Genomic DNA, 24,635 nt, shown 5'->3' on the forward strand with positions numbered 1-24,635 from the left:
TATTTATTTATGCATAACCCAAATATCTCTTTACTCTTTAAGATATTTGACTGAATAGACTTACAGCAAAAATATTTGATTCTGGAAAGCCACCTTTTTTTTTCTATATACTAGTTGAATATAATACTGAATCTAAGAGGTAAGAATAATACAATGAAATTGGTTCCCTCTCTTGTATGTTCATTGAGTTCTCACCCATTATTGGTAGCTGCATCTTAATCTGTGATTATTTGAGGGCAAATAAGAACCATTTTTTATTCCATTTCAAGTCCTTGTTTTTCTTTAAGAAAAATCATCTTTATAGGAAGAAAGCAGTTAACTGAAAGAATAAGTAAGGGGTTAACAGGAATTATAATGGAAAGCATTATAAAAAGAAAGAAACTGTGTACTTGAGATCAGCAACCAGAAAAGATCATTGAGATTCACGAATGTAAGAGAAACACTTGCATTGCCAAGGATTAAAAACTGTTGTCGAGTTCAGACAAACTATTAACGCATGTGTAATGTGGAAGCACAGAACTCCTGGTAAGAACTAGCCTTAGGCAGTATTCCATTTTAAAACAGAGACTACTTTATATTATGATTCTACAAATGAATGTTGTCTAAATATTTTGTTAATTGTGGAATATTTCATGATAGTAAGGATCATCAAGTGTTGAAAATGTAGTGATTCATTTGACATCGAAAAAAGGAAGAACATTTGTTTTAAGCATGAAAATTAAGGCTGTTCTGGGTTTGAACTACATTCACACCTTGGAAATCAGCAGAAACCAAGGTCCCTCAGCTTATAAGGACAGGCAAAGAGTTTTCCTGAATATTTTACAACATAGCTAGAAGAAACATAGGATTTTAATTTTTTTTCCACCAGTGTATCCTCAGTGCTTTACACAAAGCTGTGCATATAAAAGATGTTTAATAAAGATATCTTGAACAAACATATTTTTCAAGTATTCATGACATGCAGATCTCTATGGTAAACACTGAAGTGGATAAACAAGAGAAAGAAAACAAAATTTTATCCATTCAACTAACATTTAGTGATCAGTTAAGCACTAAGAACTGTTTTTATATACTTATTTTATTTTTTAATTGACATGTAATAGTTGTTCCTATTTATGCGGCACATAGTGATGTTTTGAGATATATATTGTATTGTGATCAGATAAGGGTAATCAGTCTATGGCCATACCACCCTGAACACACTGGATCTTGGAAACTAAGCAGGGTCAGGACTGGTTAAAACTTGGATAGGAGATAAGGATAATTAGCATATTCATCATCTCAAACATTTATTATTTATTTGTATTAGGAACATGCAAATCCTCCTTCTAGCTATTTAAAACTATAAATTGTTAACTACAGTCATCCTACAGTGCTGCAGAACACTAGAACTTATTCCTCCTCTCTAAATGTAATTTTGTATCCTTTAACATATCTCTCACTAGGGACTGTTTTAAATGTAGAGACACAGCATTACCAGACAGAAACAAAAAGTCCCTGATCTCCTGGAACTTATACTATGTTGGGTAGGACAGATATACAAACAACCAAAAAAAGCAATAGGTAACAAGTCAATATCAGATAGTCTGTATCTAGAGCTATAAAGGAAATAAAGAGAAGGAAGTGAGGGTGAGAGGGGAATTCCTATTGTACATGGGTTAATCAAAAAACACCTTTCTGAAAAGGTGACACAGAGGTGAGACCTCTGCAATGAGGAGGCAGCTATTTCAGGAGCTATGGGGAAAAGTGGTTCAGACAGTTGAGCAAGTGGTTTTGACAGTGGTTCAGAAGGTAGAGGAAATTCAAACTCACTATGACAGGAAAAAGAACAAAAGAAAGGCTGATGTGGCTAGAAGATATGAAATGTGGCAAATGAGACGAGTCCAGGACCATGATAGTATAGCCTTGTCCTAGAAGCACGGATTTTGCACTTTCAGTACAATGAGAGAGATTTGGAGGGGAGGAGGTCTATGATTTCATTTACAATTAATTTCAAAAGATCATTCTAACTGCTTTATTGAGAAAAATCTGGAGGGAGAATAGTTGAGTCCTAACAGCCTTTAGACATCAGTTTCCAAAATGGAGGCCAGAGATGATGATAGCTTGGGCTAGGTCACAGTGGAGACAGATTTTAGATGCGTTTTAGAGAGATAACTGACAGAGCTTGCAGATGGATTAGATGTGGATGGAGAAAAATTAAGTAACTGAGAAAGGACTCTATGTTTTGGGGGTGGTAGATCTGGGTAGATGAGAGGTCATTTTATTAAATGGGAGAATTTCCTTGCTGAAACTACATTTGTTGTGGGAAAGTGAAGGACACACACATACAAACTACACATGCACATGATCCTAAAGATGAGCTAAAAATAGCTATATGAGGTGTAAAACACTGAAAGAATGCAGAGGAAGTTGTTAATTCTCACTGAGTGAATCATTTCACATGTTTGACTTCGTGTGCCAGAATATCTAACTCATAATTATTTAAATATCAAAAGCACTTAAGTACTTCACATTATATAAAATCTGAATTTATGTGTTTAAGGTAATCATTCAATAATATCAAAAAGTTAAATTGTTACTTTGCATGGGTTTTCTCTCATGGTCTCAGGATGGCTGCAGCTCTAACATCATGTTCTCATGTGACCAAACCTCGACTAAGAAGAAAAGGGATGGAAGAAAAAAAATGTCTAATTTTCATTGACTTTTTGTTTTAATCAGGGAAAGATTTCCTAGAAGCCCTCTAGATGACACATACTATGTCTGATTGGTCTGAGTTGAGCCGTGTACTCACCTTTAGATCAATTACTGATTAAGGGAAACCGAATTAACAATACTGGTTGGTATTAATCATAGTTCAGCTTTCGTGCCTGGAGTCATTGCTGTCTAAAAGTAATAAGGATTATGCAAGTGAAAAAGAAGGGCTATTTTCCCCACTGGATATGTTAAGAGATCCATGGGTTCAGTTTTTCATCTGGGTCTTCAATGATGAAGGGCAAAGTCATTATATTTGCAAGCTCACTACATTCCAGACAAAGTAGAATGCCTGGCAGAGTAGGCATTCTATGAATGCACATTTTTTTAAAGCAGATAATCAATATATATTTGTTGAACAAAAACTGTCACTTACAGATGAAGACAGTGAGAAGTAAATAACTTGTCCAAGCTAATTCACTAATAAAAGAGCAGTATTCAATCTCGTATCTGTCTTGTTCCAGTGCCTGAAGTCTGCTGAAGTATGTTAATTTTCAGTGAAGTCTAGTCGTACATTTGATCACACAACCCTAAAATGAAACTAAATCTAAGGTTGAAGAAGGGGGGAGCTTCTCAAATGAGGTTAAGAAATAGTAGGAAACTAGCCACATATCTTTTAATTTCCTTTTCATTAAACTACTTCTTCATTTGCCTTTATTAGACTACCTCCATAGCCTACTTCTCAAACTACTGAAACTACAAAAAGCTTTTTATATTCCTTGATCCTTTACAACCTCTTAACATATATCTCAACTTCATCCTGATCTCTAGTTCCTTGGCCTCTCCCCATTTTTCAGTGTAACTGTCCCATTTTTTTTTTTTTTTTGTCTTCGTTTCTTTCTTCAACCTAACCAGAACTTGTGGTCACCCTTGCCAACTATGCTGTCACAGGAAAACCTATTTTCCTCATTAAGTGATCTTTTTCTGGATCAATTACAAACCTATGTCAACTGAATTTCCTGTCTCATTTCTTCCTCTGAAAGAGCTACTGAAAATGTCTGAGAAAAAAATGATGTAAAAATGTTGCCTCTCTCTATTGGAAATGGATGGTCCTCATCTGATGGCATCATTCAGTCCCATTCTGCAATATATTTGCTTGTAACTCATCCCCAACTCCTCTTATTTCCTAAAGGAACTCTATAAAATCTTCTTTTTTTCTTTCCTAAAGTCCCCTTCCTTAGGGTACATTGGGATGTGACTTGGTTGGTTGATGAAATATTAGTGGAAGTAACATGTGTCACTACATGTGAAAGTTTTAAGAGCCATTCATGATTCATTATATTCCCTTTCTTTGGCTTCAGTGATCACTTAAGTACGTGTCAAGATGGAAACTTCATAAGCCTGATCCCTGGGTAACTATGATAATCTCTATCCTCTCAGTGACTTGTTTTATACATGAAATGTAAATCTGTAATTATTGTGTGAAGCCACTACAAATCTGGTTGGTTGTTATCACAACATAATTCAACACATCCTGACTGATACATCCTCCTTCCAGAGTTTCACATAGCCCTTTCCTTGAAATTTCTGCTTTGAGTTTTGCCATTTCATTAGCTTCCCATCCTCAGGCCACATTTTTGTGTGTCTACTTTTCAGTCTTCATGACAGATTCCCCTTTCTCTGCCTAACCTTTTTCACTGTTTCCTTCTGCACAATCACCCTGGGTCAGCACAGCTACCATTACTTCTTCAACTTCTATCTAAAACCTAGTAACTCCAGTAAGCACCTCTCCCCAAATGTCCAGATCCACATGTCCAGATGCTATAGAAATTTTTACCTGGATATTTTCCTCAACCTCACTTTTTCTCTAATTCTCACTAAAGAAATTCTTTCACATGTATTCCATCTCTTTGTAAATGTTACTTCAATCCACTCATATTTTAGACTAGAAATCTGGAAATAATTATTGTTTATTCCTCTCAGTCACTCCAAATAATGTGCAATTACACAAATTCTACATCTAAAATCGTTCTTTTATCTTCTTCTTTTCCTGTTCTCCTTCTGGGCCTGCATGGTCCTAGCCATGACTATTTCAACAGCCATATGAAGCCTCCTCCATCCCCATCTAAGCCATACACTGCTACCAGACTGATATTTAGAAAATATTAGTTGGTTCACATGATTCTTATAGCTTTAAAAAATGGCTCTGAAACTTTACTACCAATAGCACAGAAACTACATTTCCAGCATAGCATAAGAAACCTACCATGGATTATTCATGCCTAGAATCGTCATTCTTTATTCCTCTTAGATGTTGCAATCAAATTTGTGTAAATAGAAGCTTATTTTTTCATACATTTGTTTATGGAATTCCCTCATCTGGAAGGACCTTTTCTTCTTCCTGAATAATCACTACTGAAGTCTTTCTTTAATGTTTTCTCCTCTGTCAAAATGAATCATTGCCCCTCTGTGTTTTAATGAGTTATAGATAGTATGTACCGAAGATTGACATCTGTATTAGTTTCCAATGGCTGCTGTGACATATTCCCACAAACTTGATGGCTTAAAATCACAGAAATGTATTATCTCAAAGTTCTAGGGATAGGAACTCAAAGATCAAAAACAAAACAAAACAAAAACTCCACAGAGCTATGTTCCCTCTGAAGACTCCAGAGAAGAATCCTTTCTGTCTCCTCGTAGCTTCTGATGGTGGCAATCCTGGACATTCCTAGGCTTGTAGACACATCACTCTAGTATCTGTTTCCGTTTTCACCTTACTTTCCTCTTGTATGTCTCCTCTGTATCTCTGAAGCCAAATCTCCCTCTCCTTTCTCTTGCAAAGACACCAATTATTGCTTTTAGTGTCCACCCTACTCCAGGATAATTTTCATTTTAACTTGATTGCAGCTGCTAAGACCTTATTTCCAAATATGGTTTTATCCACAGGCATTGGGGGTCAGGACCTGAACATCTTTGAGGCAGGAGGAACACAGTTCAATGCACTACACCACCTTTCGGCACGATGCCAAGCACTTACAATGTATAAGGTTGAACCATATGAAATTGCCATTTTTCTAGGTCAAAAGGAGTGGATTCTTGACAATTTCATATGGTTCAACTTAAAACTAACACACTGAATCTTCATGACATTTCTATCAATTGCTACCATTACTATTATCATTTTAAAGGGAGGGCCCTGAAGAAGTAAGTTGTTTCAAGGTTGTATAATTAGTAAGTCAGAGAGACAAAAGTCAAACCTACTGAACCTAAGTCCAGCACCCACTCTATTGACCATTAAAATATGTAAGTTCTCCTTGGCTGCATTGAATCTTGCTACGTGCAATTCTGCTATATTATTTATCACAAAATTTATGTGTATATTCTCCTGTATTCTATTATCTGAGCTATTTTAGGAAGTTCTGTTCACTGCATATTCCCACACTATACAGAGTGTATGGCATTAGATAGAAAACGAATGTTCTTCAAAAAGAAAAAAATCTGTAAATGAATGCATGGTCTAAAAAATGTTTAATTTAAAGACAAAAGAGAAGATACTTGGGAATAATACAATTTCTTACTATCTGTAGCTCTTTCATTTTATTAAGGACGGTATAGTAAAGACTGAGAAGCTATTGGAAATTCAGCCTTAGTTTTGTGTGGCAAAGAAGCATCCTCTCACCCTCATTCTGACATCATCCCTGTCTCATTCTCAGCTTCAGTTTTATCACTGGAAGTTTTCTGCTAATCCTGCCTTATACTTAAATGACATTTCAGTCCAGAATAGGCCAAAATAAGTTGATCATTTTCTCTCACATGTGCAGAGAGCTACTAAGCTTCAGCATCTGAAACTGTTTCCCTTTCATTTGTTAAAAATGTCAATATGTACTGTTTAAATCTCAACATCAGTGGAGGGTTGTTTTTTTTTTCTAATTAAAAGATACGAACTAGAAGATTTACTGTGTAATTAATTTAAAAAGCAGTTGTACCCTTAGATATAATAAGCTGAAGGAGCATCACTCCCAACTTTACAATGAATAAGAGCCAGGTTAACTTTACATTTTCACAGCTTTTGTGAGTCCATCAGAGAGTTGAGGTGGCACACAAGAGCTGGAGCAAATCCTGAGGAGAAAGAAACCCTTGCTCAGAATTTACCTGGGGTAGAGACAATGCAACATATTGAGAGGCGACAACCTGCTAGCAGCCCTCGCTCTCGGCGCCTCCTCTGCCTCGGCGTCCACCCTGGTGGCGCCTGAGGAGCCCGTCAGCCCGCCATGGCACTGTGGGAGCCCCGCTCTGGGCTAGCAGAGGCTGGAGCCGGCTCCCTCAGCTTGTGGGGAGGTGTCCAGGGAGAGGTGCGGAGGGGAACCCCGGCTGTGTGCGGCGCTCGCGCGCCAGCGCGAGTTCCGGGTAGGTGTGGGATCCGCGGCCCCGCACTCAGAGCGGCTGGCTGGCGCCGCAGGCCCAGTGCAGTGAGGGGCTTAGCACCCGGGCCAGCAACTACAGAGGGTGCGCCAGGTCCCCTAGCAGTGCTGGCCCGCCTGCGCTGCGCTTGATTTCTCACTGGGCCTCAGCTGCCTCCCCGCGAGGCAGGTCTCAGGACCCCCGGCCCAAGCCTCCCTAGCCAGCGCTGCCAGGGCCCTGCGCCATCGCACCCGGTCCCTTCGACCGTGGAAGAGCTGAGGAGTGCAGGTGCCGGTGCAGGACTGGCGGGCAGCTCCATCTGTAGCCCTGGTGCGAGATCCACTAGCTGAAGCCAGCTGGGCTCCTGGGTCTAGTGGAGACTTGGAGAACCTTTATGTCTATCTAAGGGATTGTAAATATACCAATCAGCACCCTATGTCTAGCTCAAGGTTTGTAAATACACCAATCAGTACTCTGTATCTAGCTAACCTAGTGGGGACTTGGAGAACTTTTCTGTCTAGCACTGTGTCTAGCTAAAGGATTGTAAATGCACCAATCAGCACTCTGTGTCTAGCTCAGGGATTGTAAATGCACCAATCAGCACTCTGTCAAAACGGACCAATCAGTTCTCTGTAAAATGGACCAATCAGCTCTCTGTAAAATGGACCAACCAGCAGGACGTGGGTGGGGCCAGATAAGGCAATAAAAGCAGGCTGCCAAGCCAGGGGCAACCCAACTGGGTCCCCTTCCATGGTGTGGAGGCTTTGTTTTTTCACTCTTTATAATAAATCTTGATGCTGCTCAGTCTTTGGGTGCCCGCCAGCTTTATGAGCTGTAACACTCACTGTGAAGGTCTGCAGCTTCATTCCTGCAGTCAGCAATGACATGAACCCACCAGGAAGAATGAACAGTTCCAGACCTGCTGCCTTCAAGAGCTGTAACACTCATGCAAAGGTCTGCAGCTTCACTCCTGTCAGCGAGACCACGAACCCAGCAGAAGGATGAAGCTCCAGACACACCTGAATATCTAAATGAACAAACTCGGGACACACCGTCTTTAGGAATTGTAACACTCACCACAGAGGGTCGACGGCTTCATTCTTGAAGTCAGCGACACCAAGAACCCGCCAATTCCAGACACAATTTGACAAAGGCTGGATGTGGGCTGGCAGAACTGTGATACTCATGTGTACCTAAGAAGCTGGTAGAGGCCATACCTTTCTGCAGGTTCTTTTTCCATGAATTAATAGGGTGCTCACTGCAAATACCAAGAGAGTCTTCAGAAAGCTTTCATTATGATGTAAAAGTAGGGGGGAAGAACAACAGTTACACAAGAAAGACAAGAAGCACTCCAGGATGATTCTTCCCCATGCCCAGTCACTGTCACCCTTTCCTACGCCCCGTCTCACTTAAGAAGTTCAATGTGGTGGTGTGTAGCAACAACAATCCTCATATCCAGATAAATCTAAACCCACATATAAAAGGCTTTGCACAAGGAAAGACATACTCATTTTCAGGAATAAAATCTATTCATTTCATTCTGTAATGCACTTTACAAGATGACCAACTTTCAACAAAAAACTATAAGGCATACAGAACTTCAAGAGAAAACAGAGTCTCAGAAGTCAAAGCAATGATCAGAATTAGATTTAGGTGTGAGACATTCATCAGAAATATCTGACATGGAATTTAGAATAACTATAAAATGTTGAAGCTCAAATGTAAAAGGTAGACATCAAGGTGGATGTCAACAAACAGATGGAAGCTATAGAAAAGAATCACATGGAAATGCAATAAAAAAACAAAAACAAAAAGCAGTAGCATACAAGGAATGCCTTCAATGCACTCATCTGTAAAGTCAGCACAAAGGAGAAAAAATGTCGACTTGAAGACTTATCAATAGAAACTACCCAAACAGATGAATACAAAGCCCCAGAATATCCAAAGCAATGATACCATGTCTCATCTTCTAACGTATGTGTAACTGGAATCCCAAAAACAGAGGGGAGAGAGAGTGAGGCAGAAGAAATACATGAAAAAACAGTAGCAGAGAATTTCCATAAAGTAGTAAGAGACAACGAACTACACTTCCAAAAAGAGGAAGAAGAGGCATGTCACACTTAAACTTAGGCATATCATATTTAAACTGTTGAGAACAAAAGACAAAGAGAAAATCTTGAAGCAAATAGAGGAAAAAGAAACATAGCATACAGAAGAACAAAAATTATGGCAGACTTCAAGTCAGAAGACAATGAAATGACAAACTTAAAGTGGTAAAAGAAAAAAAAAAAGGCATAAAGTCAGAATTCTGTATCCCAAAAAATTATCTCTCAAAAATGAAGGGCAAATACATATTTTCTCAGGCAAACAAAACCTCAGGGAATTCTGCTGCAAGTCCTAGTCTCCAGGAAATGTGAAAGAAACTTTTTTAAGCTAAAGCAAAATTATGTCAGACTGAAACTTTGATCTAAACAATGAAATGAAGATTTCTAGAAAAGAAACGAAGGTAAAATAAATTTTATTTTCCTTATTTTTGATTGCTATAAAAGATAACCTTCTAAAGGAAAAACAGTACCAAAGCATTTTGATTTATACATGCATAAAAGTAAATTGTATGATAAAATAGCACAAAGCATAGAAGAGAATTGGAGACATATTGTCGTAAGTCATGTACTATATGTAAAGCAGTATGTTTGAAGGTAGACTCTGATTAGTTAAAAATGTTTATTTTAAACCCTAGGAAAACCAGTTAAATTTTTTAAAGATGTAAATAGTTAATCAATAGAAGAAATAAAAAGGAATAATGGAAAAATGTTTAATTGACCAAAATTGGAGGTGGGGCAGAAGGAGGAAGAAGGAACAAATAGAATAAATTTCCAATGTGTGTACAATCACACAAAAAGTAAATAGCCTAAAAACGTCATTTAAAAGAGGTTATCAGAATGAATGAAAAAGCAAGACCTAACTATATTTTGTCTACAAGAGACCAACTTTAAATAAGATGACAAATAGGAAGTGAAAGGATGCAGAAAGGAATACCACACTAACAAGAAACAAAAAATAGCTAGAGTAGCTATATTAATAAGCAAAACTATTTAAACCTAACTGGCATTTCTAGAACATTCCACATATTAACAGCATAATACAGATATTTTTTCAATTGTAAATGGAACATTTGCCAATATATTGTGTTTTCTGGGCCGTAAAGCACACATTACAAAAATGAAAAGCATAGAAAATATAAGAAGAATACTTCTGGACCACAGTGGAATTTAACTAGAAATCAAGAACATAAAGGTATTTGGTAAATCCCAAAATATTTGGAAATTAAACTGTACGATGTAAAATAACAAGGTCTAAGAGGAAGTCTCAAAGGATATGAAGAAATGTGTTGAACTAAATAAACATGAAAGCACAACATGATCACAATTTGTAGGTTGTAGCTAAAGCAGTGCCTACATGGATGTTTACAACAATCAGTAATTATATTAGAAAAAGTCTCAAATTATTTCATGTAAACTTTTACCATTAGACTCCTGTAAAAAGGGCAAATTAAATCCAAGGTAAGCAGAAGGAAGGACTAGAAAGAAGAACACGAATTGATGAAATTAAAACAGAAAAATAATAGGCAAAAAGAAATGAAACCAAAAGACTCTTTGGAAAGATCAATAAAATTTAAAGACCTCTAGCCAGACTTATTTCAAAAATAGCGAATAAGACACAAATTACCAATATCAGGATCCAAAAAGGAGACACCACCACAGATATTAAAATGGTATTAAAGAATACTGCAAAAAAGTCTAATGGAATACCAAAAAGAAAAGGAAAGACCAGAAAAACTTGGTCTGGCAAGGATAGGAATCAAGTGACGTTTCAACACATATGTTACTGATGGGAATACGAAATAGTACAAACACCTTGGAGAATTTATAAAGTTAAATATTCATATGTGATATGACCCAGCAATTCCACTTCTAGGCATCTACTAAAGGAAAATAAAATTTATGTTCACACAAAAATTTTTCTGTGAATGTGTATAGCAGTTTTATTTATAGTATAATATTTGGACTATAAATAGGAAACAAGATGTCCTTCAACTAATGAATGGATATAAAAAGTATGGTACATTAGTAACATGGAATACCACTTAGCAATAAAAAGGAACAAAGTAATTATTGATTCATGCAGGAACAGAAGTAAATTTTACATGCGTTTTGGTAAGCGAAAGAAGCCAGAGTGAAAGTTTACATAATGTGTGATTCCGTTTATATGACACTTTCAATCACACAAAGTTATAGGGGTGGAAAGTAGACTGGTTGTGGCCAGGGGTTGAGGGGTGCAGGGTGGGTCAGCATGAGGGAAATTTGAGGCAATGGAATTGTTCTGTATGACACTGTTGTACTGGCTACATGACTCCATACATTTGTCAAAATCCGTATGTATTGGTCTACTAGGACTGGTATAACAAAATGTGTGTACTAAAGTTTATCATGTAGAGAAACATATTATGGGGAAGGAGGATCAGAACACTCACTTTTGAAGAAAGAAGTCACATAATAAAACAGTGAAAGCTAGAATGGACCTTGTGATTCTGGATTGGAATTGGGGGTATCATGGATTTGTTTTAGTAGATTGGTTTTGATAATAATAATAACAACAAAAACAATATATATTATCCTAGCTCTGCCCACTGAGAGGGGCTAGAAATTGTAATACCCCAGTAATAGTGAGCTATATCTAGCATTTAAATTTTGTTTTATAAATACCATTCTCCGATAAAAAGAACCAAGGCTCATTGGAGAACTGGTTGACTCCAGTTTGGGGTAGGGAAAATAAGACAGGCCTAGTGTGGAAGTGCAAAAAGAAAGAAGGAAGAAGGGAAGGAAAAGAGGAAGAAAGAGGGAGGGAGAGACACATGGCAACTAAATGTTATGTGAGATTCTTTGTTATTCTCCAGAAATGAAATAGAACATTAGTGGAAAGCTGGTAAAATCCAAATAAATTCTATAGCTCGGTTAACATATTTTTTAGTTAGTTTAGTTTAGTTTAGATTAATTTTTTAGTTTTTATACATGTTCTATGGTTATATAAGATATTTACACAAGGGCTAGGGTATATGAGAAATTTCCATACTATTTTAGCAACTTTCTGTAAGTCTAAAATTATGTCTTCTTTTTTTTTAAATTAACATTCACGTGGAAAAAAAACAGATAGGGATTTGAAAAGACAATTTATAAATCAGGATAGATTCTTCAGGGCTGCCATTCACATAAAGAATGAGTTCAGGGAACTATCCCAATCAGAGGTCTGATCATTTCAAAGGTATAAGGTAAGAATTCTAGGTAGCAAGGTAAACTAAAGGTTGAATGGTGATTAAGAGCTTGCGAAGTCACCATCCTTGAAGAACTTGAAGGGTGGGTTAGATCGTCAGCTGTGTAAGAGGACTAAGGCCTCATTATTTAGGAAGTATAACAGTACACTCTGCATGTTCTGTTTTGTCCACATAGAAGGCTCAAGAAATAACTTCATGCTGTCCTATGATCTGTATATTTTCATGCGGATTAATGGAAGTCCACATAATTCTACTAAAATACATCTTTTAAGCAAAATCTGAGCCTTGGAAACATTGTAAGGAAGCATACATCAGCAAATTTGGGTTATGAATTAAATAAAATGCACAAGATTTTACTTTTTTTCCTGATTCATTACAGTCCATTTTAAGCTCAAGTGGTTTCCCATCTGGACCAAAAAATTGCTTTGCTGAAATTTTAATATTCTTTTCCCTGGTATTATTTCATTATAATTCATTTTGGAGAGGTGTATAATGTAACAGATTAGTAAGCACACTGATTTGAGAGAGATAATGTGTAAAACAATCTTGATCTTGGTAGAAGCTACTGATGGATTAATCTTGATAGCCAGTGGGGTTTTTTGTTGTTGTTGTTGTTGTTGTTGTTTTGTGATATGACAAAGTTTTCCAATCTTTGGCTTTTCCCAGTGTGATTTTACTCAGGATTATGCAGTCTGATTCATTGAGGAAAAGTGCACCAGGGAAGAATAGGATTTTGCAGCAGAACTTTGACACCAGAGTTGACGGGATATTCCATTTCTCATTCAAAGGGCAATTCCATTAACCATCTATTTTCTTTTCCGTTGTGCTCTTAGTCTCTTTTTCTCTGCTAATTTTTTTTTCTTGGAAACTTTGCAGCTGAAACACAGGTGGGCGAGTGTGGAGGTTTTAGTTTCCTTTTCAGGGTTTCTTCTACATTGCTTTAAATCTCCGCTGATTTGAACAGCCTGACTGATCATTTTACTATAGACATCAGGAGGGGAGACAAAGGACTAGAAAAACATTGAGACGCAAATTATTAAAAGTAACTTTCACTGTATACAGAACTATGTTGATGATTGATTGATAACAATAAATATAATTTTCAAATCACTGCACTCATTATTTAAGTTTATAATGTCATAGACCTACGGTTGACTGAACTTTTTGTTTTTCATCCAGATACCTTACCAAGATGTAGTTACATGCTCAAGACAAGGAAAGAAATGTCAAAGATTGGTGAGTATAGATAACAGGTAAAGGGAAAGGAAGAAATAGTTACTGCTTAAAGTTTCTTACTATAATTATACAGTTTAAACTGAATAAGAAATATTCATTTAACAAACACATATTGATTACTTACTATGCATGAGACACAGGGATGCTATGCAGATCAAATAGACAATGTTACAGATTTCCTTGAACTGACCAAGATATTAGGCATAGTTCCCTTCTCTTAAGGATTTTAAGTAGGATATGATTTTTAAAACCTTCCAAATTCCATAACCCTTGATATTCCATGACATTTCCCACATTCTTCTCATATCTAGGAGATTATATTTTCGTGGCTCCCTTCGCTTTTATATCCTATATCCAATCCAGACACAAAACTCAGCCCCATCAGCAGTCTCTGCTATGGATTCACTTCTATGAAGCTTTTCATAAGTTCAGTAGGATTTACAACAGATTTGGAGTCATAAGAAGTGGTTACATTTTCTACCAAGTATATCAGTCTCTTCCCTTCACCTCTTTTTTTTCTCCTGTGTAGAGCAAACACATCAAGGTGCTTAACTTAAAAGGGTTCTCCATTTAAACTCATCCTTAGAAGGTAGTTGGGATAATAAAAGGCATAATAATAATAATAATGACCATTCTGTCACACGTATTTCCCTTCTGTGTTTTCCATTGCTACTACCCTGCCCATCCACATTGCACTTCTTCCCAACTTCAATATTGCACTGTCCTGTTGAATTTTGATCACATAAGGAAATATCATATGGAAAATAATACAGGTAATCTTACCTCTGAATTAATATTAGTTCAAAGGGAAAAATATAAATTATTGTAAATTCACAGAAAGATTGCTCACATCCTGAAATAAATTGATCTCTCTCAACAGTTTAATTTTTAAAAGATCTAGTCATGTGAGTGGAATACAAAGTAATTTTTGTTCATATTTGGATTTCTAATGTGTTCTCATCCAATCTTTTGCTCTTCACTTCTACCAAGTATAAGTCTTTTGATTTTAAATAGCAGGCACACAGAAAAAAGAAATGAGAACAATACAGCTTTTACATCTTTTAGGTGACATGTTCCATAAACCTTAAATTTGATGAAAATTTTTGTGAGTTTCCAGTGTCGTTATTTGAGTCATTCTAATGAAATAAGACTTGAAGTTCAGAAAAGTAAAATCATAGCGTATTAGAAAAAGTGTCACTTACAAAATTTATGTTTAATATATAAATTCAACCAGCTGCCCCAGACATCATGATTTAACATAATGACTGTAGGTTAGACATGAACCACACCTACATAATTTTCCTAGTGATTTGTCTGTATTGGTTCCAATTGGATACTTTAAGGATTTATTAGACTTGTTTTAATACTATTTAGATGTTTCACATAGATGAACAACCTTAGGGAAGTAAGCAAAATATCAGCTTATACATTCAAAATACAAGTTAATGATAACTAAAATTATTGTGTGATCATAAAACTATGGTAAGAAAGGTGGGAAGGATAAAATACGAGGCCAATTGCTTTTCTATTATATGTCACAGCAGAGAATGTTACAAGTACAACTGAAAACTTGTTAAGAACAAAAGAAAGATGAATAAAAACTGAGTAGCCAAAGAGAAAAATCAGTTTTTCAGACATTTCAAATATTTGATTGCCAAAGGAAATTTTAATAGAGATGGGAAGCTAACTTTATATCATTCTTAGTATGGACATCATTTGGGACACTGAAATATTTTGCAATATATTCAAATAAAGAACATAATTTAAAAAGGAATTATTTTAAGAACTACCATTGGGAAATATCAGTTTTACCTTTAGAACTTATAATATTTATGCTCATTTCCCTGAAGTATATGAGAACATTCTATAACAAATACAATACATGAAGAAAATAGTGCCTCATTTTTGTCTAGTTTTTAGTCAATTTTTTTTATTGAAGTTGTTGCTTTTGCTGTATATGTGGAGCCTATGTTAAACTGGCCACATTAAAATATTAAATAAGGAGCCTTTTTTTTTTCTATGAAAGCTGTGGGTTCAGTCTAATAGCATGTACAAAAATATTGCCATTGCTTCACACATTGGTGCTCTGAAATGGGTAACATGGATCCAAGCCAGAAAATTGTTCGCTCTTTTCAACATAGCTTTACTTGCTGAGGAAAAAAAAATCATTTTTCTCTATAATCTTAAATATAAAATTTGAGGATCTTCCAACAGAGTCCTACATCTGTGACTGAAAGAGGCAATGTCTTTGTGAAAAGATAAGTAACCGATAAGTTAACTGTGGTAAACCATGAAAAATAAGCATGGTATCTCTTCTCACACAATCAATAGACTTTTCTTTTGTTTTCTTAGGCTTCATATTTTAGAATGGTTTTAGGCTCACAACAAGATTGAGACGAAGGCACAGAGATTTCCCACATACCCCCTCCTGCTATGCATACACAGTATCTCTATTATCAACATCTCCCACCAGAGTGGTACATCCGTGACAACTGATGAACTTACATTGACACATCATCTTTACCCAAAGTCCATAGTTTACATTATGGTTCACTCTTGATATTGCACATTCTATCAGTTTGGACAAATGTATAATAATGTGTATCCACCACTACAGTGTCATACAGAGTATTTTCACTGTTCTATCAATCATCTGTGCTCCACCTGTTCATCACTGCCTGCTAACCCATGCCAAACACTAATTTTTTTTACTGCTTCTATAGTTTTGCTTTTTCCAGAATGTCATATTTGAAATTGTGAAATATGTAGCCTTTTCAGAAGAATTTCTTCACTTAATAACAGACATTTAAGATTTTTTCACATCTTTTCATAGATTGATAGCTCATTTCTTTTTAGCACTGAATAATGTTCTATTGTCTGGATGTACCACATTTTATCTATTAACCTACTGAAGGACATTTCACATATTCCAAGTTTTGGCAATTATGAATTAAGCTGCTATGAACATTCATGTGCAAGTTTTTTTGGTGTGGATATAAACTTTCAGTTCCTTTAGGCAAATACCAAGGAGCACAAGTGCTGGATTATACAATAAGAGCATGTTTAGTTTTGTGAAAAACTGCCAAATGGTCTTACAAAGTGGCTGTACCATTTTATATTCCCACCATTATTGAAAGAGAGTTCTTGTTGCTCCACATCGTCTACAGTACTTGTAGTTGTCAGTATTCTGCATGTTGGCTGTTCTAATACATGGGTGGTGGTATCTCACTGTTGTTTTAATTTGCATTTCCCTAATGGCATATGATGTGGAACATCTTTTCAGATCCTGTTTGCCATCTGTATATCTACTTTGATGCAATTGTCTCTGGACTACTTTTTAATTGGGTTGTTTCTTTTCTTACTGTTGAGTAAGAATCTTTGCATATTTGGATAACCTTTTTTTTTTTTTTTTTTTTTGCTCTTGTCTTGCTCTGTTGCCTAGGCTGGAATGTAGTGGTACAATTTCAGCTCACTGCAACCTCCACCTCCCGCATTCAAGAGGTTCTCCTGCCTCAGCCTCCTGAGTAGCTGGGACTATAGGCACGCACCACGATGCCTAGCTAATTTTTGTATTTTTAGTAGAGACGGGGTTTCACTATGTTGGCCAGGCGGGTCTCAAACTCCTGACCTCAGGGATCAGCCCACCTAAGTCTCCCAAATTGCTGGGATTACAGGTGTGAGCCACTGCTGGATAACAGTTCTTTATCAGCTATGTGTTTTGCACATATTTTGACCCAGTTGTGGCTTGTCTTTTCTTTCTCTTGATGGTGTATTTTGCATGGCAGCAGTTAATTTTAATGAAGTCCAACTTATCAATTATTTCGTTCATAGAGCATACCTTTGGTGTTATATCTGAAAAGTCATTGCCAAACCCAAGGTCATCTAGATTTCTTCCTACACTTTCTAGAAGTTTTATAATTTTGCATTGTACATTTTTATCTTTGGTATGCTTTTAATTAACTTTTATGAACATTGTAAAGTCTGTGTCTAAATTCTTTTTTTTTTTTTTTGTTATGTGGATGTCCAGCTGTTCTATCACCATTTGTTGAAAGGACTATCTTTTCTCCATTGTATTGTTTTTGCTCCTTTGTCAAAGATCAGTTAACTGTTTATATAGATTTAGTTCTAGGCTCTTTTGTTCTATTAATCTATTTCGCTATTCTTTTGCTGGTATCACACTATCTTGATTACTGTAGCTTCATAGCAAGTTGGTTAATGTCAGTACTCCAGCTTTATTTTCTCCTTCAAATTGTGTCTGATAGTCTGAGTCTTTTGCATCTCCATATAAACTTTAGAATCATCTTGTCAATACCCATAAAACAACTTTCTTTCTAGGGGCCGGGAGCAGTGGCTCACGCCTGTAATCCCAGCACTTTGGGAGGCCCAGGCTATTGGATCACGTGATCAGAAGACCGAGATCATCCTGGCTAACACGGTGAGACCCCGTCTTTAATAATAATATGAAAAACTAGCCAGGCATGGTGGCATGTGCCTGTAGTCCCAGCTACTCGGGAGGCTGAGGCAGGAGAATTGTTTGAACCCTGGAGGCGGAGGATGCAGTGAGCCGAGATCATGCCACTGCACTCCAGCCTGGGAGACAGAGTGAGACTCTGTCTCAAAAAAAAAAAAAACAAAAAAAACCTTGCTTGGATATTTATTGGAATTTCCTTAAACTTACAAATCAATTTGGGTATAGTGAACATCTTAACATTATTAAGTCTTCCTATCTTCAAAAATGGAATATCTCTCCAGTTTTTTGATTATTGTACTGCTTTCATCAGAGTTCTGTAGTTTTTCTCAGGTAGATCTTGAGGTCTTGTACATATTTTGTTAGACTTGTACAGAAGTATTTCGTTTTTTGAGGTGCTAATACAAGTAGTGTTTTTTTTTTATTTCAAATTCTACTTTATCATTGATGGTATATAAGAAAATGGTTGACTTTTGATTATTAACCTTGTATCCTCTACCTTATACCTTACCTCTACCTTATAATTAATATTTATTATTTATATTATCAATTATATAATTGAATATATTAATTAATTAAATATATTTAAATATCAATTATATAATTAAATATAAATATTAAATCAATTAATTATATCAAATTGATATATTATTAATTACATATAATTAATATTTATGTTAATAAATATAAATATTTATTAGTTCCAGATTTTTGGTTGATTCTGTTAGATTTTATACAGAGACAATTATGTTATCTGTGAATAAAAAAATTTTATTTCTTCTTTCCCATTCAATATACCTCTTATTTCCTTTTTCTGTATTATTGTATTAGGTGGAGTTTCCAGAATGATGTAAAGCCCTGGTGAGCGGGGGCATCTTTGCCTTGTTTCTGGTCTTAGTAAGCTTCTAGTTTCTCATTAGTAAGTATGATGTTAGCTGTGAGTTCTTTATAGACATTCTTTGTTAAGTGGAGGGAGTTGTCCTTTATTCCTATTTTACTGAAAGTTTTTCTCATGAATGGGTCATGGATTTTGTCAAAAGCTTTTTCTGCATCTATTAATATAATGATGTGGTTTTTCTTCTTTAGCCTGTTGATGTGATAGATTACGGTAATTTATTTTAGAATGGTGAACCAGTCTTACACACGTGTCTGAGATAAATCTCTTTTGGCCATAGCATATAATTTTTCGTATACATTGTTGGATTTGATTTGCTATTTTGTTGAGGATTTTTGTATGTATGTTCATAAAAAATACTGGTCTGTAGTTTTCTTTTAGTGATCTTGTCTAGTTTAGATGTTAGGGTAACACTGGCCTCTTTGAATGAGTATTCCTTCTGTTTCTATCTTCCTGAAGAGATTGTAGAGAATCAGTGTATTTTTCTTGAAAGTTTGATAAAAACCACCAATGAACACATCTGGTCTAGATGCTTTTTGTTTTGATAGATTACTAATTATTGATTCAATTTCTTTAATAGATATAAGCCATTTCGTTTGTATATTCCTTCTTGTGTGAGTTTGGTGGATTGTGTTTTACAAGGAATTGCTTCATATTATCTAGGCTATCAAACTTGTGAACATAGAGTTTTTCATAGTATTCATTTATCATCCTTTTAATATCTGTGGGATATATATGTCCACTTGTTCATCCCCAATATTTAAATTTGTGTTCTGTCTCTTGACTTCCTTAGGCTGGCTACAGTCTTACTGAATTTATTGATATTTTCAAGAACCAGCTTTTGGTTTCATTGATTTTCTCTATTGATTTTCTGTTTTCGATTTCACTGATTTTTGTTCCGATTTTTATTATTTTTCTTCTGCTTACTTTAAATTTAATTTTCTTTTATCTAGTTCTGGAAAACTTAAATTGTTGATTTTAGATCTTTCTTCTTTTCTAACATACGCCTTCAACGCTTTAAATTTCCATCTAAGCACTTCTTTTACTGAACTGCATAAATTTTAAGTTGTGTTTCACTTTTTATTTAAACATATTTTTAAACTTATCTTTACATTTCTTCAATGATCCATATGTCATTTAGAAGTGTATTGTTTAATCTCCAGGTATTTGGGGATTTTCCAGATATTTTTCTGCTATTAATTTCTAGTTTAATTCTAGTGTGGTCCAAGAGCAGACATTGTATGATTCCTATTTTTAAAGAACTTGTTAAGATGTGTTTTCTGGCCGAGAATATGATTACTCTTGCTGAATGTTCCATGTGAGTTTGAGAAAAATGTGTATTCTGTTGCTGTTGGATGAAGTTAATTTCTATATGTCCACGGTATGCTGTTGATTAATGCCCTGGTTGCATTCAATTGTGTCTTAACTAATTTTCTACCTGTGAGATCTGTCCGTTTCTGACAGATTTGTTAAAGTCTTCAACTACAATAGTAGATTCATCTATTTCTCCTTGCAGTTGTATCAGGTTTTACCTCACATTTTTGATGCTCATTGCTAGGCAGACACTCACATGGATTGATATATCTTCTTGGGGAATTCACCATTTATCATAATGTAATGTTCCTCTTGATCTCTGAAAACTTTCTTTGCTCTGAAGTCTGTTCTGACTGAAATTTATGTAGCCACTCCCACCTTTTAAAATTTAAGATCACTGTTAGCAGGGCACATATTTTCCATCTGTTTACTTTTAATCTATATGTGTGTTTATATTTAAAGTGAGTTACTTGTAGGTAGCATATGATTTTGTCTTCTTTTTGACTCACTTTGACAATCTCTGTCTTTTAATTGGTGTATTTAGACTATTAACATTTAATTTTAAATGTAGTTGTATTATCATCTACCATATTTGTTACTGTTTTCTGTATGCTGCACTCATTCCTTTTTCCTATTTTTGATTTTCCCTCTTTCTTCCTGCCTTTTAGGGTTTTACTGAGCAGTTTTCTCCTCTTTCTTACCATTTCAGATGCACTTTTTAACTCTTTTTAGTGGTTAACTTAGAATTTGCAAAATACACTTACAACTAATCCAACTCCACTGTCAAATAACACTGTAACAATTACCTTTTGATAACAAAATAATCATAATTCCTCTCTCCTGTTCCTTCTTTTATTGCTGTCATTTCTTTCACTTATACATAAGCCTATGTATGTAAACGCACATAATCAAATATATTGCTGCTATTATTCTGAACAAATTGTTATCTGCTGAATCAATGAAGAACACGAAAAATATGCTTTAATTATACTTTCACTTATTCTTTCTCCAATGCTCTTCTTTTCTTTATGTAGATCCATGTTTCTGGCCTATATAATTTTCCTTCTCTCTAAAGGACTTCTTTTAACATTTTTTTTTGCAGGGAACATCTAGTGGCAACAAATTCCCTCAACTTTTGTTTTTCTGAGAGTCTTGGTTTCTGCTTCACATTTGCAGGATAATTTTCAGGTTGTAGACTTCTAGGTTTTTATTTTTTTCTTTCAACATTAAAAAACTTCATTTTTATTCTTTTCTTGCTTGCATGGTTTCAAAGGAAAAGTCAGATGTAATTTTTATCTTTGTTCCTCTATAGGTAAAGTGCTTTTTCCTCTGACTTCTTTCAGCATTTTTCTTTATCTTTGATTTTCTGCAGTTTAAATATAATGCACCTAGATGTAGATTTTGTCTGTTTTTTGGGGGAGAGTGTGTGTGTGTGTGTGTGTGTGTGTGTGTGTGTGTGTGTGTTCTCTGAGCTTCCCAGATCTGTCATTTGGTGTCTGACGTTAATTTCAGGAACTTCTTAGTTATTACTTCTTTATATATTTTTTCTGTTACTTTCTCTCCTTCTGGTATCCCCAGTTATATATATGCTACCTTTTTTAGTAGCTTTCCAATAGTTCTTTGACATACTTTTTTTTTTGCCAGTCTTTTTTTTCTTTGCTTCTGAGTTTTGGGGGATTTAATTGAGATATCTTCAAGTTCAGAAGTCCTTTCCTCATCCATGTGTATGTAGTCTACTAACAAACCCATCAAAGCATTCTTCATTTCTATTACAGTGTTTTTCATCTCTATAGAATTTCTTTTTTATTCTTTGAGAATTTCTATCACTCTGCTTACATTGCCCATGTGTTTTTGTATGCTGTCTACTTTATCCATTAGAGTTTTTAGCATATTAATCATAGTTGTTTTAAATTTCCTATCTAGTAATCCCAACATCCCTGTCATATCTGATTCTGGTTTTGATGCTTCCTCTGCCTCCTCAAATTATGTGAGGTTTTCCTTTCAGTCTTTTAGTGTGCTTTGTAGCTTTTTTTTTTGCCCCCCCATAGCCAGACATGATGTACTGGGTAAAAGGGACCGCAATAATTAAGCTGTTAGTAAAGTGGTAGTAAAACGTGAGGGTAAGGAAAGCATTCTACATGTGATTAATTCTCAGACTTTTAGTGAGCCTGTGTCTTTGGACTGTGACTTTAACAAGTGCGTTTTAGATGTTCCCTGCCGTGATGAGACAGAATGGCTGTCGTGGTCTGGAGTTGGGTATTTCTCTTCTTTCATGTGGAAGTTTAGAGGGGTCTGAAGTTGGGTATTTCCCTTTCCCCAGGTCAGTTAGGCTCTGATAAAACCCCAGCAGTTGTTTCTCTTTAAATAATTTCTATTAAGAAAAGACCTCTTAAGAAGAACAGAATGCTCTGGCATATTTCAAAATTATCTCTTCCCCCAGTTCTGTTAAAAACACAAGATTTTTCTCTAATGTTCACCATGAGAACCTGGTAGAGCTCCTGGAGGAAAAACTCATGAAAGTGTGGGGACCACTCTGTGACTCAATCCCCAGGATGTTTTGATCCTCAGGTTTATGCACACTGAGTCTCCAGCAATTCACCAATTACACTTTAGGTTTTCCCACCCCAGCATTTGTTCCTGTGAAGATTTCTGCTCATAGGTTTCTATGCTAGTATGTGATGCTCTGTACCTGCCTATCTATTTCTCCAATTTGGGGGGTTGTAGTTTGCCCTATGACTTACAGTTCTAAGAAGAGTTGCTGATTTTTCAATGTGTTCAACTTCTTGCTTGTCGGGATGCAGTAGAAATATCCATGCTCCTTATATGCTTTTAAAATGTCATTTCTATCCATTAATAACCTGCCAATCATTTATATATACATTAGCACTAGACCTAAGTGCAGAGTATGGAGACACTGTAAAGTTTGGGTTTGTACTTCAGCTTTAGCATTTACCTAATGCATAACCTTAAGCAAGTCACTTACTGAGTCTCTAAGGCTCAGTTTTACTATCTGTAAAATGGGCTAGAAATGCTTTTTTTCACCAAGTTTAGTGTGAGATAAATGTGAGATAAACAAGTTTAAATGAGATAATGTTTATAAACTTGTTTTATATGCCTGACACATTGTAACCATTCACTCTCTTTTTTTAATGGCAGTTTTTAACAATTAAAAAGCTTCACTTTTCACATATCTACTCTACTCCCAGAATATAGTTGCAGGGAAAAACCTATAGAAATTTTTGGAAACATATGTGCCTTCCATCTTCTGCATTCAGCTCTAATGTTCCTAAAGTCTTTTTCATAGAATGATACTTGATTTCTTCCACGTTTACAGTGTTTATGGAAGTTTCTTGATGGTATCTGCTGGCTTCCACTTGAGTTTTGGCACCATTATTGAGTAGAATTCTCACTCCACCTGCATATTAATGCTGAGGATGTCTCAACATAATGCCTCTGTCACCGAAACTTTGGTTTAAAAAAACATTTGGGGGATAGTCAGCATATAAGCAGTAGCAAGAATACATTTTTGGACAGGAGGGTATGGCTGCCATTGTGCATTTGCCCTTCCCTGGATCTGTTTTTTATCACAGGATGTGATTCCTAAAAATTGCACTTCCCAGGCTTCCTTGCCAACTGACTTTAGGCTGGATTTATCCAGAAGAGACACTGGTGGGAGTGAGGAGGGTTGGAGGCGTGGAGAAATAAAGTCACTTTCGGCCGGGCGCGGTGGCTCAAGCCTGTAATCCCAGCACTTTGGGAGGCCGAGACGGGCGGATCACGAGGTCAGGAGATCAAGACCATCCTGGCTAACACGGTGAAACCCCGTCTCTACTAAAAAAATACAAAAAACTGGCCAGGCGAGGTGGCGGGCGCCTGTAGTCCCACCTACTCGGGAGGCTGAGGCAGGAGAATGGCGTGAACCCGGGAGGCGGAGCTTGCAGTGAGCTGAGATCCGGCCACTGCACTCCAGCCTGGGCGACAGAGCCAGACTCCGTCTCAAAATAAATAAATAAATAAATAAATAAATAAAGTCACTTTCACCTGTTTTCCTTGGGAAGCATCTCTAACTGTGGTTGTGTCCCCTCACAGTCCTGGTGTGGGCCAGGCAGTGTGACTGGTGCGACTCCTGGCTTTGGTTCCATCGCAGCCTCCTTGGAGCCCTCTAGCTCTGTGATGGCTGCTCTTCCCTGCTTTGCTGATCTCTGGGTTCCTTCACTGACCCATGTTTGCAAATTTTCCACACTGTTACAATGAGTTCCACGTGTCGGCTTTCTAATGAACTGCATGATGGAATTCTG

The sequence above is a fragment of the Macaca nemestrina genome, chromosome 8 (assembly GCF_043159975.1).
Source record: "Macaca nemestrina isolate mMacNem1 chromosome 8, mMacNem.hap1, whole genome shotgun sequence".
Lineage (NCBI taxonomy): Eukaryota > Metazoa > Chordata > Mammalia > Primates > Cercopithecidae > Macaca > Macaca nemestrina.